Source organism: Triticum dicoccoides, chromosome 7B, assembly GCF_002162155.2.
Source record: "Triticum dicoccoides isolate Atlit2015 ecotype Zavitan chromosome 7B, WEW_v2.0, whole genome shotgun sequence".
In the NCBI taxonomy this organism is placed as follows: Eukaryota; Viridiplantae; Streptophyta; class Magnoliopsida; order Poales; family Poaceae; genus Triticum; species Triticum dicoccoides.
The window spans coordinates 267,816,635-267,837,970 of record NC_041393.1 but is presented as its reverse complement, the minus strand read 5'-3'; positions in this window follow the sequence as shown (position 1 = coordinate 267,837,970).

Sequence of the window (21,336 nt, the reverse complement as noted above, 5' to 3'; positions counted from 1 at the left end):
ACCGTTGAAAAGCTACGGAAAATGCGAAACTTTTCCATGTTGATGGTTTTCTCTGATTCCTAGCCATTTTCAAGTAATTACGAAAACGGCGGGATCATTTGTTCTGCCTCTACCGCAAAACAGATTCTTCGAAAATGCACTGCCTGAAGATCCTGAACTTCTCGGCGCGTGTACCCGAACTTCAGTTTGTTTTTCACGTGATTTTTTAGCTCGTAGATCTTCATCCACTGCTCGTAGCTCTTCATCCCACTCGCGAGAATTGAGCGGGTGATATACCGATGGAAAGCTGCTGTAAACACGCAACTTTTCCGTATTGATCATTTTTTCATACTCGCAACGATTTTGAAAGTTTTTCATCTGAAACTCATTCAGTGTAGTAGTTGAACTTCCTGCTGTTTTCACGTTGAACTTCTGTGATGTATTTTCATTTGTAATTTTCCGATCCGTTCGTCAAGTGTTACACAAATGATATACCTTTTGTACAAACCTCTCTCACAATAATTTTTTAACTTTCTCCGACCGAGGAGTTGAACTTATAACAACAAAACTTTTAGTATTTGCTTTTTTATTCTTTTTTAATACAAAATGCACACCGTGTAGTACGTGAACTTCTGACAGTTATCTATCGAACTTCTCTCGGTTACGTGAAAATATCTGAGTTTTTTTATAATTATTTATCTGAATTTCTTAATCCTTTTTTATGAATTTCAAAGCGCTCTATTTTTAAAATTTGAACTTCTTGTTATTTTATTTTTGAACTTCTTGTTTCCACTCTTTAATAACGAGGAAAATCTGAGTTTTCTATAATCATCGAACTTCTCCATCTTTTTAATATGGACTTCCTGGTTTTATTTATTAATCTTTTTATGAATTTTGAAGAGCTCTATTTTTAAAAGTTGACCTTCTTGTTATTTTTTTTGAACTTCTTGTTTCCACTCTTTAATAACGAGGAAAATCTGAGTTTTCTATAATCATCGAACTTCTCCATCTTTTTAATATGGACTTCCTAGTTTTATTTCATAATCTTTTTTATGAAATGTTGAAGCGCTCTATTTTTAAAAGTTGAACTTCTTGTTATTTAATTTTTGAACTTCTTGTTTCCATTCTTTAATAACGAGGAAAATCTGAGTTTTCTATAATCATCGAACTTCTTCATCTTTTTAGTATGGACTTCCTAGTTTATTCCTTTTAGTAACGGAAAAAATCCTACTTTTTGATAGACATCGAGCCGCTGCATTTTTAAATTTGAACTTCTAGTTTTATTTTAACAGAGAGAATCTTTTTTTATAGATTGTTTGAGATGCTTTTTTAATGACCTTTTTTGGGTTTGTAACAAGACTTGGTGTGATGCAACACGATATGACATAATAGTCTTCAGGGTGGCGGGGATGGCGGAGGGGCCGGCGGCGTGCCTGGAAGGAGGTGGCGGTGGGGAGGTGCGCCGTAGCCGGGTGGCGGTTCCTGGTGACACGCGGGCAGGGGGGTAGGAGTTGGGGCCGATGGGAGGTGGTTGCGGCGGCGCTTCCAAAATGTACGCCGCGCTTTAAAGTAGAGCAAAGAAAAAATGTTTAAAAAAACACATCAAACTAATCTTTTTTTATCTAAACTTCTTTGTTTTATCTTTTTAGAAAATGTGATTGATATTCTACAAACATTAAATTGCTCCGTTATTTTAATTTGTACTTCTTGATTTGATATTTATGAACTTCTTACAATTTTCAGTGCAATAAGATTTTCTGTATTTCTACTATGTGAACTTCTAGTGTATCCCAAGAAATTACATGGTTTCTCTTTTCTTCTAAAAAATCATCCAATAACTTTTTGTTTAGCTTGTTGCATTTGAACTCCCAGAGGCTTCAACAACAAATTAAACAAAATGGCTAAACACGCACTAGTCGTAGTCATAAACATGACTTATATGTTTTTATTTGTGAATTTACATGTTTTCCTCGCACATGAATTTCTCTTACATGAAATTTTTTTGTTACATATTTTGAACTCTTACATTTCTTATTTTTGAACCTCCTCCTTTTTATACACAAAACATGAATTTTTCTAACCCATTTCCACGAAGACACACACAAAGAACACACACACACACACACACATCGCATGCACAAACGCCACCACAACATCTCCATTGTTCTTTCGACGCCCGGTGCTGATTTGAATCCCGTACTGTAGTTGTACTTCATCGAGGAGATATAAGGAGCAAGCATGGAATGATTTGGTGGGATGAACCTAGGAGATGCCTACAACTACAGACCTTCTGGAACACTTTTTTTTTTACCTTCAGGATCAATTTCTATTGACCTTCAGCCATTTTTTTCATTCCAACAAGTGAGCAAACTGGACAACAACATATAATGCTCCTTTTTTTAGGGCTGAACTCAAGAATCTGGCGAAGCCGGCCGGCAACAATGGCCAATTTTTTCAGAGGATAAACGTAAACAAATGTGTATAAAACCAAAGCAATCTAGTGTCAATATCTTTTTTATATGTTCAATAAAACCAGAGCAATCTAATGTCATAAACATCCATAGTGCAAAGAACAAAATGACCATGGTATATATGTACAAAGAAATCTTTTTTCTACCACACATGCACCTTTGTTCTCATACATCCCCCAAAAAAACCAGAGCCATCACCATTGAAAGCTAGTCATGCAATAGGAAAAAAGATGAGAACTTCTTGCAAAAGCGAATGACTTAAGTTGGCGGACAACTAGGACTATTCAAGTGAAGCGCTTGTAGTATTAACCCGTAGTTCCTTCTTGTTGACCAATTCCACCAGAAAACGCCATGTATGGATTTGAACACTACAAACCACTATACTAATCACTCCTTGTGTTGGCTACAATTGACTCGGCTTGCGTCGGGGTGTTGTGCCAGTGTCGACAGCTCACCACCTTGGCTCCTTGCCGTCAGGTGGTAGAGGTTAGCAGTCTGGTGGCTGATGCAGCCAAACACCGCTAGACCATGCCAAGAGTTCAGTTAGTTTTATGAACTTTTCTCAACAGAACAAGCCAAGAGCACGCCAGACGACCTACGACCGCTCGCTGCTGTCACAGCGGGGTATGAACTATAGACCTTCTGGAAGTTATCTAATCCTGTATTGTAGATTCAAGCATTTTAAACTCAAAAGATGCCTACAATTCCCAGTTTGTGCCTAACCTAGGAGTCGAGGAGATCACCACACAGGACTAGATAGAGGAGTTGAAGTGAAGCAACCTTTTTCTTCAAAAAATCAACAAACTGAACTCTGAAAAATCAAGAAACTGAACTTCAGAAAGTGAAACAAACTGAACTTCACCAGGCCCTGCAAAAATATACACGATTGTAGTCCACTTTAAAAACTTCAAAAAATCAACAAACTGAACTTCTAGAGGGCCAGATGCTGACCTTTCTCTTCGTAGTGTCGTTGGCGACATGTGGATACGAAAACAAAGTAGCACTAAATGCATGCCACCATGGTAGCCACATACAAAGGTTAGCTGAAGCTGAAGTAGCTAGCAAATTAGAACTTTGAATGGAAAAAAATTAAGAGGGAATTGCTCTCACAAGAAGTCTTCCTTTACCGGATTCAGCAGAAGTTGAACTGGACGGTGAGCAGCAGAATCCAGGGTTGTGTTGCATTCATGAACGACCGGCGGCTCCGTCGTTGAACAGCCCGGGGCCGCGTAGTTGAACGGCTTGGGGCTGTGTTGGGAGGACTCAGGGCGGCACTGCAAATCGGGTCAAGGTGAGGGTGCTCTCCATTCCCTTGAGGAAAATGCTCTGAAGGACAAAACACACACACAAGAATAACTGCACATTAGGATTTCTGAATTTTCCTCTGTTTGTAGACGTAAAGAAGTTCAGAAAGATCCTCGAACGCATGCACACCAATGCATGAACACACGCATTAGCACGTAGATCTCAGCTCCTCACATTCTACATGGTTAATTTTTTTAACAGCATATGAAATGAATTGTCAAATCAATACTCGGAAAGGGGCTCTCTTTTTATGGAGATACAGACCCAATCGTTCATGCTTCTTTTTTTAACATACTAAGATGAACAGCAGAGAAGCATCCATACCAACAATAATGAATTTGCAAACAATATTGGAGAAACAAACATCAAACCTGTAGCTTGAACGAGTAGAGCTGATTTTGGAAGTAGTGGTGCACGGATTCAAGCAAAGGCATGACGTGAACTACAATTTTTGCAAAGTTCATTTCCCCAACACACAGATCTTTTAAGAAACCGAAAGAAATTGAACAAAATATCAACAACCAAAACAAATCTCTAGCCACAAGATGACGAGGAGTGGGCGGTGACGAGCTATGGCTCCATGTGTTGCCGTCGCAGTGTAGAGAGAAGGAAGGTTGTGGAGGACACGCCGGAGAAGAGGGCAGGCCGCGCTAGAGCAGAGGGAAGGTCGCGATGGAGCAGAGGGAAGGTCGCGCCGCAGGGGAGGTTGGTGGCGGGGGTGGCCAGGACGGAGGTCAGCCATGGAGGAGGTGGTTGGGGCAGGCGCGGCGGAGGTGGCTGGGACGCAGGGCGCGGACGGAGGTGGGTGGGGTGGAGGGCGGTGACAAAGGTGGTCGGGGCGGAGAGCGGTGGTGGAGGTGGTCGGCGGGAGGACGACGGCGGCAGAAGTGGTCGGGGCAGATGTAAATGGCGGAAGTGGTTGGGGCGAAGGACGGCAACGTGGGTGTCCGGCAGCGACACAATCTAGGCGGCGCGCGGGACCGGCGGGGAGGGGAGGCGCAGGGCCGTTGGCGCGGGGCTGGCCGGGAGGTGAGGCGCAGGGCTGGCGGGGAGGGGCGGCGCGGTGGCTTGGTCGACGGGGATCCAGGGAATGTGGAGCCATCGTGACCGGGAGAAGGTCGTGGGTGTGGAATGGGCCGTTCGGGAGGTGCACAATGGGCCAGTTTTTCGTCTGTTAGGGATCTCAGGAACACCCCCGTCGGGCCGTATATAGGGCGCCGTGATCCAAATAACTATTCTAATCCCAGGATTAGAATAGTGTTGTCATATATATATATATATATATATATATATATATATATATATATATATATATATATATATAGACATATTGTCATATGATTTCTTATGCTCAAGTAACAATCTATTCACAATGTCAAGTATGAACCAGAAACTTCATTGAAAACTAACAACTATAATCTTAGTCATTGAAACAATTACAATTTATCATAACATCGGAAAGAGTCAACATAAGAGCTTTTCAGCAAGTCCACATACTCAACTATCATTTAGTCTTTCATAATTGCTAACACTCATGCAATACTTATGGTTATGGAGTTTTAATTGGACACAGAGAAAGATAGGGGCTTATAATGTTGCCTCCCAACCTTTTACCTCAAGGGTAATGTCAACAATAATAGTTCATGCTAACTTACATCCAATTGGATATATATATATCAGGATCTTTCCAACACGAGGTGCTTGCCAAAGGATAAAATGTAAAAGGGAAAGGTGAAGATCACCTTGACTCTTGCATAATGTAAAAGATAGGCCCTTCGCAGAGGGAAGCAGAGGTTGTCATGTGCTTTTATGGTTGGATGCACGAAATCTTAATGCAAAAGAACGTCACTTTATATTGCCACTTGTGATATGAACCTTTATTATGCAGTCCATCACTTTTATTACTTCCATATCACAAGATCATATAAAGCTTATTTTCTCCACACTAATAAGTCATACATATTTAGAAAGCAGTTATTATTGCATGCAACATGACAACTTACATGAAGGATCTTACTCAATCCATAGGTAGATATGGTGGACTCTCATGGCAAAACTGGGTTTAAGGATGTTTGGAAGCACAAGTAGTATCTCTACTTGGTGCAAGGAATTTGGCTAGCATGAGGGGGAAAGGCAAGCTCAACATGTTGGATGATCCATGACAATATACTTTAACTAAGATGTGAGAAAGCATAACCCATTACGTTGTCTTCCTTGTCCAACATCAACTCTTTAGCATGTCATACTTTAATGAGTGCTCACAATCATAAAATATGTCCAAGATAGTATATTTATATGTGAAAACCTCTCTCTCTTTATTACTTCCTATTAATTGCAACGATGACCAAAACTATGTTTGCCAACTCTCAACAACTTTTATGTATCATACTCTTTATGTGTGAACTCATTACTCTCCATAAGATCAATATGATCTCTTAATTTCTTTTTATTATTTCTTTCAAGATCAGAGCAAGAAAGCAAGGCCCTTGACGCAACACTAATCTTTATTATATATATAGCTCACGGACTCGATTACATAGAGAGATCACAAAGCAAAACTAAAAACTAAATCATACCAAAACTTTATTCTACTATATCAAGATATTACCAAAAGGATCGAACTAAGAAAAAGGGTAAAGATAGGACTGTGATGGTGATACGATACCGGGGCACCTCCCCCAAGCTTGTCAGTTGCCAAGGGTAGTGCCCATACCCAAGTGATTATGTCTCCTTCTTCGGAAGTGGTGGTGTGATCTTCTTGGCGATGATGCCCCTTAGGATACGATTCTCCTCCTCGAGCTTATTGACTTGCTGCTTAAGGTCCATATTTTCCTTGCAGAGTTTGCCCATGACGGCTAAAGCTCCTTTCTCCCATGGATGTTGCATAGCTGCTGCAGAACAAGTAACACTCTTTTTCATAGTTTCATATGAAAGAAATTTAACATTGGAAGGGATGACCGAGTTTGGAATGGCTGAGCTCTATAGTTCCCCCATCGTGAATACGGCTCGGAAACGAGAGGTAACTTGTTGATCCTCCTCCATGGCATCTATCCTTTTCAAGTCGGCCTCCATCTCCTCCTCTGTTGATGGCCCAAAGTGATAAGCATCGCTGTTTGCTCCTGGACCTGGCGTCGGATGAGACACCTGACTCTCCCCGACTGACTCTTGAGAAGACATCTTGCTCTAAATCTGCGATAGAAACAGCTCGAAACAAAGACAAAGGATATTTGCGTGATACGGTGGTCAAAACTTTCAGGAGATTATATAATGAACTTTTACCGACCGAAAGAAGTATCGTGCAAGAAAACGGAGTCCGGAGAGCACGTGAGGTGCCCATGAGGTAGGGGGCGCGCCCAGGGGGGTAGGGCGCGCCCTCCACCCTCGTGGATGCCTCGTGTCCTTCCCGGACTACATCTTATTTTCCTATTTTCTTAAATATTCCAAAACAGAGAAAAATTGCTATTAGAACTGTTTTGGAGTCGGTTTACTTACCGTACCACATACCTATTCCTTTTCGGAGTCTGAAACATTCTGGAAAGTGTCTCTTATGTATTCCTCCAGGGTTACGGTTTCAATAACATTAGTTTCAACATTTATACGATTACCTGAGATATAATGTTTGATTCTTTGACCGTTCACCACCTTTGGATTTGTACCTTTGAAGTTGTTGATTTTTATGGCACCGGAACAATAGACCTCCTCGATAACGTAAGGGCCTTCCCATTTAGAGAGAAGTTTTCCTGCAAAAAATCTTAAACGAGAGTTGAATAGCAACACATAATCACCTACATTAAACTCACGCTTTTTTATCCTTTTGTCGTGCCATGTTTTAACTTTTTTTCTTTAAACAGCTTGGCATTCTCATAGGCTTGGGTTCTCCATTCATCAAGTGAGCTAATGTCAAATAGTCTTTTCTCACCGGCAAGTTTAAAATCATAGTTGAGCTCTTTAATGGCCCAATATGCCTTATGTTCAAGTTCGGGAGGTAAGTGACATGCTTTTCCATAAACCATTTTATATGGAGACATACCCATAGGATTCTTATATGCAGTTCTATAAGCCCATAATGCATCATTAAGTTAATTGGACCAATTCTTTCTAGATCTATTAACCGTATTTTGCAAAATTAATTTGAGCTCTCTATTACTCAATTCTACTTGACCACTAGACTGTGGGTGATATGGAGATGCAATTCTATGATTAACATCATACTTAGCAAGCATTTTATGAAAAGCACCATGAATAAAATGTGAACCACCATCAGTCATTAAATATCTAAGGACTCCAAACCTCGGAAAATTAACTTCTTTAAGCATCTTAATAGAGGTGTTATGATTAGCACTACTACATGGAATAGCTTCTACCCACTTAGTAATGTAATCAACAACAACTAAAATATGAGTATACCCATTAGAGGCAGGAAATGGTCCCATATAATCAAAGCCCCAAACATCAAATGGTTCAATAACAAGAGAATAATTCATAGGCATTTCTTGATGTCTAATAATATTTCCAATTCTTTGACATTCATCACAAGACAAGACAAACTTACGGGCATCTTTGAAGAGAGTAGGCCAATAAAAACCGGATTGCAATACCTTGTGTGCAGTTTTGTCTCCAGCATGGTGTCCTCCATATGCCTCGGAGTGACACTTGCGTAGGATCTGTTCCTGTTCATGCTCAGGTACACAATGTCTAATAACACCATCTACTCCTTCTTTATAAAGGTGTGGGTCATCCCAGAAGTAATGTCTTAAATCATAGAAGAACTTTTTCTTTTGCTGGTATGTGAAACTAGGTGGTATAAATTTAGCAACAATGTAATTAGTGTAATCAGCATACCGTGGAGCAGTATGAGAAGCATTTATGACCGCTAATTGTTTATTAGGAAAGCTATCATTAATAGCTAGTGGGTCATCAGGCACATTCTCTAACCTAGACAAGTTGTCTGCAACGGGGCTCTCAGCTCCCTTTCTATCAATAATATGCAAATCAAATTCTTGTAGCAAGAGAAGCCATCTAATAAGTCTAGGTTTAGCATCTTTCTTTTCCATAAGGTATTTAATAGCAGCATGATCAGTGTGAATATTTACTTTAGAATCAACAATATAAGGTCTGAACTTATCACAAGCAAATACAACTGCTAAGAACTCTTTTTCAGTAGTAGCATAATTTCTCTGAGCAGTATCTAGAGTTTTGCTAGCATTATTGAATAACATTTAGTTTCTTATCAACTCATTGTCCTAGAACAACACCTACAACATAATCACTAGCATCACACATTATTTCAAAGGGTAAACTCCAATCAGGTAGTTGAACAGTAGGTGTAGAAACGAAAGCTTTCTTAAATATTTCAAATGCTTCTACACAATCATCATTGAATACAAAAGGAATATCTTTTTGTAATAGATTAGTCAGAGGCCAAGAAATTTTATAAAAGTCCTTAATGAACCTCCTATAAAAACCAGCATGACCAAGGAAACTTCTTATACCTTTGATGTCCTCGGGACACGACATCTTTTCAATTGCATCAACTTTAGCTTTATCAACTTCAATACCTCTTTCAGAAATTTTATGCCCCAATACAATGCCTTCATTAACCATAAAGTGGCACTTCTCCCAATTCAAGACAAGACTAGTATCTTCGCATCTCTGCAAAACTCGTTCAAGGTTGCTCAAGCAATCATCAAAAGAGGATCCACAAACGGAGAAATCATCCATTAATACCTCACAAATCTTTTCACAAGAGTCAGAGAATATAGCCATCATGCATCTTTGAAAGGTAGCATGTGCATTACATAAACCAAATGGCATACGTCTATAAGCAAAAGTACCTAAAGGGCAAGTAAAAGTGGTATTTTCTTGATCCTCTGGTGACACAGGTATTTGAGAGAAACTAGAGTAACCATCTAGAAATCAAAAATGTGTATGTTTGGATAGTCTTTCTAGCATTTGATCAATAAAAGGTAAAGGGTAATGATCTTTTTAGTAGCTTTATTTAATTTGCAGAAATCAATTACCGTCCTATAACATGTAATAATCCTTTGTGGGATCAATTCATCTTTATCATTAGGAACTACAGTAATACCTCCCTTCTTAGGGACACAATGGACAGGACTTACCCACTGACTATCAGCAACTGGATAAATTATACCTGCCTCAAGTAGCTTTAGTATTTCCTTTCTTACCACTTCTTTCATCTTAGGATTTAACCGTCGTTGGTGATCAATGACTGGTTTGGCGTCTTCCTCCAGTTTTATTTTGTGTTGGTGTAGAGTGGGACTAAAGCCCTTAAGATCATCAAGAGTATATCCAATAGCAGCACGGTGCTTCTTCAGAGTTCTCAATAATCTTTCCTCTTCCTGCTCTGAAAGGTTAGCACTAATAATAATAGGATATATCTTCTTTTCATCAAGATAAGCATATTTAAGAGTATCAGGTAATGGTTTAAGCTCAAACACGGGATCACCCTTGGGTGGAAGAGGATCCCCAAGGATTTCAACATGCAAGTTGTGTTTCAAAATAGGTCCATGTTTGAAGAATACTTCATCTATTTCCCTTCTTTCATTCATAAACATATCATTTTCATGGTCTAGCAAATACTGTTCTAAGGGATCATTAAGAGGCATGGTAATAGAAGCAAGACAAATAATTTCATCCTTACTAGGCAATTCTTTATCATGGGGTTGTCTACGAAATTTAGCAAAATTAAACTCACGAGACATATCCCCTAAACCAATAGTAACACCATCCTTTTTGCAATCTATCTTAGCATTTATAGTATTCAAGAAGGGTCTACCAAATATAATGGGACAAAAGTCATCTTGTGGAGAACCAAGAACAAGAAAATCAGCAGGATATTTAACTTTCCCACACAAAACTTCAACATCTCTAACAATCCCAATTGGTGAAATAGTATCTCTATTGGCACGCTTAATTGTAACATCAATTTCTTCTACCTCAGCAGGTGCAATATCATGCATAATTTCTTCATGTAAGGAATAAGGTATTGCACTAGCGCTAGCACCCATATCACATAAGCCATGATAACAATGATCTCCTATTTTAACAGAAATAACAGGCACGCCTACAACAGGTCTATGTTTCTTAGCATCTGGTCTAGCAATTCTAGCGGCTTCATCACAGAAATAAATAGCATGCCCATCAATATTACCAGCTAAGAGATCTTTAACAATAGCAATACTAAGTTCAACTTTAATTTGCTCTAGTGGTGTATATGTTCTAGTATTACTCTTAGGAACCACAGTTGAAGTTTTAGCATGATCCTTTATCCTAACAGGGAAAGGTGGTTTCTCAACATAAGTAGTAGGAACAATAGGATCATTATAAGTGATAGTCTTTTCTTCAACTTTAATAGGTGCAACTACTTTTACTTCAGTGGGAGGATTATATTTAAACCACTTCTCCTTAGGAAGGTCAACATGAGTAGCAAATGATTCACAGAAAGAAGCTACTATCTCAGAGTCAAGTCCATACTTAGTGCTAAATTCACGGAAAACATCGGTATCCATAAAAGATTTAACACAATGAAACTTAGGTGTCATACCTGACTCCTTACCTTCGTCGAAATCCCAATCTTCAGAGTTGCGTTTAATTGAATTAAATAGTCTTCATCATAAAAGACCCAATACAAGAAGTATCGAGCATGGAGCGATTGTTGAGAGAAAGCCGAGCATAAAAAATTTGAATAATAATTTCTCATGAGAGATCATGATTGGGGAATGAATATAACATTGACTTAAGCCTCCCCCAAGCTTGAGCGATGCTTTCTCCTTCGCGAGGCCAAAAATTATATATATAATTATGATCACGATGAACAAGATGCATAGGATAAAACTTCTGGTGAAATTCCAATTTCAATCGTTTGTAGTCCCACAAGTGTAGGGGATCTATCGTAATCCTTTCGATAAGTAAGAGTGTCGAACCCAACGAGGAGCAGAAGGAAATGACAAGCGGTTTTCAGTAAGGTATTCTCTGCAAGCACTAAAATTGTAGGTAACCGATAGTTTTTGATAAGATAATTTGTAACGGGTAACAAGCAATGAAAGTAAATAAGGTGCAGCAAGGTGGCCCAATCCTTTTTGTAGCAAAGGACAAGCCTGGACAAGTTCTTATATAGAGAAAAGCGCTCCCGATGACGCATGGGAATTATCGTCAAGCTAGTTTTCATCACGCTCATATGATTCGCGTTCGTTACTTTGATAATTTGATATGTGGGTGGACCGGTGCTTGGGTACTGCCCTCTCTAGGACAAGCGCATCCCACTTATGATTAACCCCTATTGCAAGCATCCGCAACTACAAAACAAGTATTAAGGTAAACCTAACCATAGCATGAAACAAGTGGATCCAAATCAGCCCCTTACGAAGCAACGCATAAACTAGGGTTTAAACTTCTGTCACTCTAGCAACCCATCATCTACTTATTACTTCCTAATGCCTTCCTCTAGGCCCAAACAATGGTGAAGTGTCATGTAGTTTACGTTCACATAACACCACTAGAGGAGAGACAACATACATCTCATCAAAATATCGAACGAATACCAAATTCACATGACTACTTATAGCAAGACTTCACCCATGTCCTCGGGAACAAACGTAACTACTCACAAGGCATATTCATGTTCATAATTAGAGGGGTATTAATATGCATTAAGGATCTGAACATATGATCTTCCACCAAATAAACCAACTAGCATCAATTACAAGGAGTAATCAACACTACTAGCAACCCACAGGTACCAATCTGAGGTTTTGGTACAAAGATTGGATATAAGAGATTGATAGAGGCGGGGTGTCCCGATCTTTCGATGAGATGATAACTATCGATTTGGTGGAGACGACTTTGACAATCCGACTACGAACGTGCAACGACGTTGCGCCTTAGCAATCGCTAAACCAACTCCAAGAGGTTATTGACCACGCCGGAGCGCGATCAACCTGACCACGAAGGTCTATTCCTGCAAGCAATTGAAAAACAAGCAAGAATATGATTAAGCAATCTGAATATTGCGAATATGGATGAAGTATTGATAAAAGTGGGGTTTCATAAGCGGTCTTGGTCTGGTCGTTGGACACAAACGAAGTACACGAAGTTGCAGCGATGGCTAACTTTTAACTAAATAAAACCCAAGTCTAAACGATGCCTTAAGGGCTATATTTATAGGGAAAAGAGAGGGGATTTTGTCCACCCTTGGCAAGGTGGGACTAAAACACCTCCTAAGTCGTTTTCCCTACAATTTGGACTCTAAAAATATATTACATGGGCCTGGCCCAAAATAAGTTGGCGCAACACCAATAATAAGCTATGGACGAAATTTATGAAAGGCCATCTTGTATATTTCGTCCACCATCTTGTATGTCATCATGGTGGCTTCAAAGTCCAGAAATCTCCACTTGATCCTTCGTTCTTGTTCTCTTCGCACGCACCTTCATCTCCGTGCTTGACCATGCTCCAATGTTCAACCTTGTTGTCCGTGCTAGGCCCTTCAATTGCAAGCAACACAAATGTATCTATGTTAGGTAGCATCATATTCTCATGAACATTAGAAACATTACAAAGAAACGAAAGTACCTGATAATTTAATTGGCGTATCTGAGCTCTAGCAACTGTTCCAAGAGGTAAAACAGTAGGGGATATGGGTGTAACTATGGTAGCCATGTCCTCATCATCGTCCCCTTCTTGAAAATAAAGCCGTCCTCAGCGTTGCTTAATCTGAAATCTGGCTAACAAAAGAGATAAGGTGTACACGTTGTATATGTATATGTCATCCATTTTCACTGATCTCAGTTGGGGCACATGTGACACAGTTATACAAGAGCACCCTTCAAAAGTCGTGAAATATAAAGCCAATATATTATCACAAGAAGTCAAAGGCATGAAAAAACTGCAACTCAGTTTGCACATATAAGTGAAGCTCTTATTCATGTCAAAATATTGGCAATGCTTATCATTAAACCATCCCAACATTGATGAACCATCACCAAGATTAGAGGTCATATCAAAATGATTATACATTGGCACAGTTATTTTCAAACGTATTTTATCCAAATCTGATTTATTCCCTGATTCACTTGATTCTTTTGCATCGATAGTTAATTCAATGGGCTCACTCAAAATTGTTTGATCACATGGCAAAGTCAAATCATCAACATAGTCCTCTAAAATAGCTGGTGTGATCAAAGTAGTGGGTAGCTCACCGCATGGTGCATTTAAATTGACAAGACATTCATCATACTCATGTGGGGGTGGAAGATTAGTACCTTTGTCATTACCTCTTATGATCAACTCAGATGATGTAGGCACTATCGGTGATGATGTGTCGCATGGTGGAGGTGATTTAGTCCTGACAACAACGGATGTGGTTGTCATAGTATGCCTAGTAGTGGAAGGGACAATTGTATCAACTCTTGGAATGTGCATCTCGCGCTTGTTCTCCTTGTGGGCAACACGTCGTTTTATTTCCTGTTCAGCTTTGCAAGCAAGATGAAACAAATGGTCCATAGGATAACACTCTTCATGAATTAGTATTTCCTGAATGTCACGATTTAATCCTCCCCAAAATCTATCCATAAAATCTTCTTCACTTTCTTCTAAAAATGAATGCAACAAGGTAGTTTGTAAATCATCATAATATTTTGTTACGGTGTCACTACCTTGTTTTAAATGTTGCAACTTTTTAATCATGTCACGAGTAAAATAAGCGGGGACAAAAGTATGTCGCATGGCAAGTTCCAAATCATCCCAAGTAGTAGGTATATAATCAGGGTGTAACCGACAATATTCACTCCACCAAACTAAAGCATAACCAATGAACGAACCAACCGCAACCTTAACTTTTTTATATTCACTAAAGTACGGGAAGCAAATATATTATTTATGTCAAACTCCCATTCAATATATAAATCAAGTCTAAAACGGCCATTAAATGGTGGTATAGAAACATTAATCTGATCATGTGCATCTGGATGTTTGTGCACCTCTCGTGATGGTTGTGATATTTGCATAGGTGGTGGCATGTCTCCCGCAATCGACAAAGCCCATGAATTGACTCTGGATCCTGTCATGATTAGTAGAAACAAGAAACAAAATCCAAAAATAATGTTCCTATGAACTATTAGGATGTGGTGGTAGAATGCTCACAGTATAGCAAATATCAAAGTCTTGCAAATTCTTACCATGCAGCAGGTGGTGACCGGCAACCAGCGGTGTCAAATAACTCCAGAAGTTGGGTAAAGTGATTGCCAGGTGAACGTATGTATGCACGTTGTAGAAAATATGTGGAGCTGGGTTGGCTTATATATGTGGAAATAAAATGCTACAACCACGTTTATTAATGCAAGCTGAAAATTCGTTCAAAGTGGTCGAGTGCTGGTCCTAGTCTAGACCGTGCTAGAGACGCGAGCCTAAGACACAGACATATTCACGCGTAGGTAAAAAAACTGATGAAAGAGATGATTCTAGAGAGTGTTTCACATGCGGAATATGTTGTCAGCAGGGAAAAGAATGTGTAGTGATGGTCTAATAGGACCCCACAAATGTGTCTAGAAGAACCAAGTGGGCAGATGTGTGCTACAAAATTGCTAGATCACACAAGGTGGCAATGATTTTTTTGTTTTATAGGACACAGTGATTGATTCTTGTAATTGTTATATTGATGTTAGGATTGTCGATGGTGGGTCGGGCACTTCTTGGCGAGGCACCTTTGTCTATGGGGAGCCCCGGGTTGAAAATCGATATCGCATGTGGGAGCATCTTTCTAGGCTCCGTGCCTACTCGCGCGAGCCGTGGATGGTATGTGGTGATTTCAATGAAGCTCTGTGGCAACATGAGCATCTGTCGAGGACCGAGCGTTCGGAGGCTCAGATGTTGGCTTTAAGAGATTTCTTGGAGAGGTGCGAGCTTGAGGACCTAGGTTTTTCAGGTTTGCCGTTCACATATAACAATGGCCAATCTTCAGACCGCAATGTTCAGGTCCGCTTGGACCATGCTTGTGCTGATGAAGCTTGGCGTGAGATCTTTCCGCTAGCAAAGGTGGTACACTTAACCACCTCATGCTCGGATCAGTGTCCCCTTTTGATACAACTGGAGGGGATACAGGACCAGCAGCGTCGGCCTTCTTGCTTGCGCTATGAAATCATGTGGGAACGGGATAGTGGCCTTACCAATGTTATAACTGAAGCTTGGAATAAACACAAGTCCCCTGGCAGTTTGGGCTCGGTAGCCACGTCCTTGCGGGAGGTTTTAAAGGAACTAAAGGAGTAGAGTCATTTGAAGTTTGGCAATGTGTTAAAGGACATTGAGAGGCTCCGATCGCAACTAGCAGATCTGCAATTGGCTGGAGCGGACCGGGCTCAGGTATGGGACAAAATGAACCAGCTTGATGAGCTCTTATATAGGAAGGAAATGCTATGGCTCCAGCGGTCACGCATCACCTGGCTCAAGGAGGGTGAACGTAATACCAAATATCTGCACCGAAGAGTGGTATGGCGTGCTCGTAGGAATTTGATTCAGCGTCTTCGGAAACAAGATGGAACATGGTCTACTGCTCCGTCAGAGATGGAAAGAATGGCTCATTCTTAGTTTAAGGAGATCTTCACCAAAGACCCGACCCTCTCCCCGGACGAGGTTTTGGAGTGTATTGTTCCAAAAGTAACAAAGGAGATGAACGCTTCCCTGTGCAGGCCCTACTCTGACGAGGAAATCTCTAATGCGTTATTTCAGATCGGGCCACTGAAAGCTCTGGGATGTGATGGTCTCCCTGCCAGGTTCTTTCAGCGAAATTAGGCACTGCTAAAAACAAAGATTATCTCGGCGGTTCATGAGTTCTTTGTTTCTGGAGTTATGCTTGATGGAGTTAATAACACGGCTGTTGTGCTAATTCCTAAGATCCCTCATCCGAACGATCTGAAGGACTTTAGACCGATAAGCTTGTGCAATGTTATATACAAGATAATCTCTAAGTGTATGGTAAACAGACTTCGTCCTATCCTGTCTGATCTTATCTCTGAAAATCAAAGCGCCTTCATCCCGGGAAGGCTGATTTCTAACAACTCTATTATTGCGTTTGAATGTCTTCATCATATTCAGTCGGAAAGAAACAATGCACCCGGCCTCTGTGCTTACAAGCTAGATCTTTCCAAGGCCTATGACAGGGTGGACTGGGTTTTTCTGGAGAAAGCTTTGGCTAAATGGGGCTTCTCGCCCAATTGGATAGCTCATGTTATGGCTTGTGTTACGTCAGTAAAGTACTCGGTAAAATTCAATGGGAAGCTACTGGAGTCCTTCTCCCCCTCGAGGGGACTCCGCCAAGGTGATCCACTGTCTCCATTCCTCTTCTTATTTGTAGCTGATGCTCTTTCTGCGTTGATTGAAAAGGCTGCAAGGGAAGACGGTCTCAATGGGGTCAGAATATGCAGAGGTGCTCCAGTGATCATCCACCCCTTGTTTGCGGATGACTCACTTCTATTCTTTCAAGCAAATAATCAGCAGGCATTATTAGTGAAGGGGGTGTTGAACACATTTGCGACGGCGATAGGACAGCTTATTAACCCGTCGAAGTGTTCCATCCTATTCTCGAATCAATGTCAGTCTGATATGGTTAAGGAGGTCAAATACACGCTGGACATCACCCAGGAGGCGTTTGAGCCTAAATATTTGGGCTTGCCGGTTCCGGAGGGGAGGATGCACAAAGGGCACTTTGAGTCTATCCAAGAGCGTTTGCGGAAAATCCTTGTGGACTGGAGTGAGCAGTACATGTCTTCAGGGAACAAGGAGATACTAATCAAATCAGTGGCTCAGGCCATTCCAGCATACGTTATGAGTGTTTTCAAACTCCCGGCATCGGTCTGTGATGATCTAACAAGGATGATTCGTCAGTACTGGTGGGGGGTGGAGAACGGAAAGAAGAAGTTGGCCTGGATGGGCTGGGATAAATTGCGTCTTCCTAAGTCCATGGGGGGCATGGGTTTTAGGGACATGAGGGCGTTTAACCAGGCGCTTCTAGCTAAGCAGGCCTGGAGGCTATTGGACCGGTCGGATAGTCTTTGTGCGCGTCTGCTAAAGGCGAGATACTACCCTTCCGGTCAGCTGCTGGATACGGTGTTCCCGGGCTCCGAATCCGAGGTGTGGAAGGGAATTCTTCATGGACTTGAGTTAATCAAGAAGGGCGTCATTTGGCGAGTTGGTAATGGCATGAACATCCGTGCTTGGCGAGATTCTTGGGTGCCTCGGCCTTTCTCCTTTCGCCCGATTACCCCGAAGGGAAACTGTCGGTTCCATAGGGTTTCGGACTTCTTAGACGATAATGGAGCGTGGAAGCAGGATCGTTTGAGGGAATTCTTTTGGCAGATGGATATTGACCACATTCTGAAAATAAGAACTTCGCCTCGTCAGAGAGATGATTTCCTGGCATGGTACCCGGAGAAGAGTGGGGTGTTTACGGTGAGAAGTGCCTACAAGTTAGCTACATGTGATCATAATTCTGCCGCTGCTAATGGCGCGTCCAGCATAGTAGCAGATGGACACGGATTGGGGTGGAACTATGTGTGGCGGTCCGGGGTACCGCAGAAGATGAAGATCCATGCGTGGAGATGTGTATCAGGAACTTTGGCAACTCAGAGGTACAAAGCCTTCCGCCACTTGGCAACGCGCTCAACCTGCTTGCTTTGCGCATGCCAGATTGCTCTGGACAAATATGCGCCTTCGGTGGCCACTTCCTGACGACGATCTTCTCATCCATGATGGAAGGGAGTGGCTGCTCACCCTGCTGTCGAAATGCTCGTCGGACGTTCGAGACAAGCTGATTATGCTTCTCTGGCGGATTTGGCAGCTCCGGAATGATCTGACGCACGGGAAGGAAACACCCCCTGTGTCAGCCACTGTCGAATTTCTGGACAGTTACTACGTGTCTATAAGACTCGCTGCGCGTTACCGCACGGAGGAGATCATTAAAGGTAAGATGCCGACCTCGGCGATGGTGCTGCCAACCCCCAGATTCATGCCATCGGTGGACCCCTGGCCGGCTCCGCCGCTTGGTAGGCTGGCGCTATCTGTCGACGGCTCCTTTCTGCAGGAGGATGGCTCTGCGGGCATCGGTATGGTGCTCAGGAATGACAGAGGGAAAATTCAAATGGCAGCCTACCGGTTTATCTTCCATTGCAATGACCCTCTTGAGGCGGAATTGCATGCGATCATGCAGGGGATGGCCCTTGCACTACAACATTCTGCGCTACCGGTGGTGGTTCAAACGGATTCTGCTGAAGCATTGTCTAGCTTGACAAATGATGCACTTCTTCGCTCGGCCTATGGACAGATCATTTTGGAGATCAAGTCACTTTTAGATAATAGGGAGTTTTTTCCTCAAAAGATTAGTAGACTTCAAAATAGAGTTGCCGATCGGTTGGCTAAGTATAGCCGCACCGAGCGAGCCACGGCAGTTTGGCTTGGTTCGGTTCCACCATGTATCGAGGATTTGTGGCCTCTCGATTGTAACTCTATTCCTATGCAATAAACTCCATTTATCCCCGCAAAAAAAAAAGGAAAGTTCAATCCGTAGAGCACTCCTTCTGTCCCTTTGCTTTTCAACCTCCAAACTCCCAACAGATAAAGGATTTTTTTTTGTAGGACTCCAAACGCAACAACCAAAACAACCAACTAGATGTTTCCTTTTGAATCTCCCACGTGAGGAGCAAGTTCCAAGGGAAAAGTTCCCTTTTTTTTTATGCAGTCAAAACGCCAAACTTTCCTCTACGAAGAAAATACCAAATCAGCAGCGGATCCAACTTTCCGAGATAACTCACTTTTTTTTTCTTTGCTGCGATCTCCACTCTCCCGTAATGCAATCTGCTCTTTTTTATTTAACAACAAACGTGCCACACAAGGACACCAAATCAGCCACAAACCAAACCGATTGGCACTTTCCTTTTTCTTTACTTCTTTCCTTATCTCTTTGGGCAACGTCCAAAAATAATTCCTCACAATAAATGCCGATTGCAAAACCTGTACCACCACGTTACTAACCAAAAAAAACATGGGAGGCCGATCCAATCTTTACTTTCCAATTTCTGTTTTCTTTTTGCCGGTCAGAATTGCCTTTTCTTTCGATCTCTTTGATTTCCTTCCAAACTCAAACAACTAAGGTGGGAGGATCACGTCCCAAATCCCACCAGATCTGATCACGCCCAATTCCTTCCTTATTTTTTCGTCCAAAGCTTCCTTCCAAATAGCACAAAATTCTACGTATATAAAAAAAACAGATCCGCAACTTTCCTTTTTTTTTCTTCCAACGTGGAAACAACCACCTCTCCTTGATTTACGTTCAGATTTCTTTCCTCCTTCCCAAATATAAACAACTCTTTCCTCTTTTAATCTTTCTTAACTTATTCGGATCACCGCTAACAATTGATCGGTCAGTTTTTTTTTACTTCCAAATCCAAACGTGGCAACTATTGACTTTTTTTTGTTGGCATTTGGCAATGTCCCAAAAAGTCAACCGATCTGCTATAATATTTTTTTTACCGATCCAAACTTTCCACGGTTTTTACATACCCAAAAGATCCTGCCAATTGAAGGACTCATATTTTTATCAAACGTGTACCTTTTCTTTCTTTCCAACCGTGAGCTTTCCAACTACTCCCTCTGTGTTTTTGACCGCACCAAAACTTGCCCTATTATTCTGCTGATGATCCGAAATTACCAAACCAGGAGGATTCGACCTGATCTTTTTTTTTATACCACGAAAAATGAGGGATGTATAGCAGATCGGTGCTTGCCTTTTCTGTTGCGTACGATCCTTTCTGTCCTTCTATCTCTTTCTCTCTTCAAAAGTTTTTCTCTCTTAAAAAAACAACTAGGATATGTACGAGGCTATGGGAGGGACCAGCAGAATCACGTGACCTACTCCCTTCCTTCGATCAACTCCAATGATCGCTGCTTCTTCTGTTTCCTCTATGATCGATCGAACTTATGTAGTTTCCAAACAAACTCTATCCCGTGTCCTCTCTTTTTTTTTCAGATTTCTTTCTCTCTCTCTCTCTCTATGAGATGAATCACGCAACAAGATGAACCGAGAAGATGATGACAACGAATGACGAAAGCGGATGGATGGTGGTGACGGCGGTGAACGAAAATGAAGTGGATGATGGTGGTTGTGGAGACAGCGTGAACAAAACGTGACTAGAACCCGAAACTCTAAAAGTCTAGACACTAGAAACCAACAACTCGACACATGATGCAACCGAAAATTTAACAATGCAAAAAATAAGTGATTATAGTGAAAGGCTCAGACTGTCTGGGACACGGATGACTAATCTAACTTTTTTTGGCTTTTTCGTGGACTGTAGGTATGAATGACAGATGTGATCTGAACTATGAAAAACTGTAAAATCTCACCGAGCAACCTGAAAACTGATACCACTTGATAGAGGCGGGGTTCCCGATCTTTCGATGAGATGATAACTATCGATTTGATGGAGACGACTAAGAACGATCCGACTACGAACGTGCAACGACGTTGTGCCTTAGCAATCGCTAAACCAACTCCGAGAGGTTATTGACCACG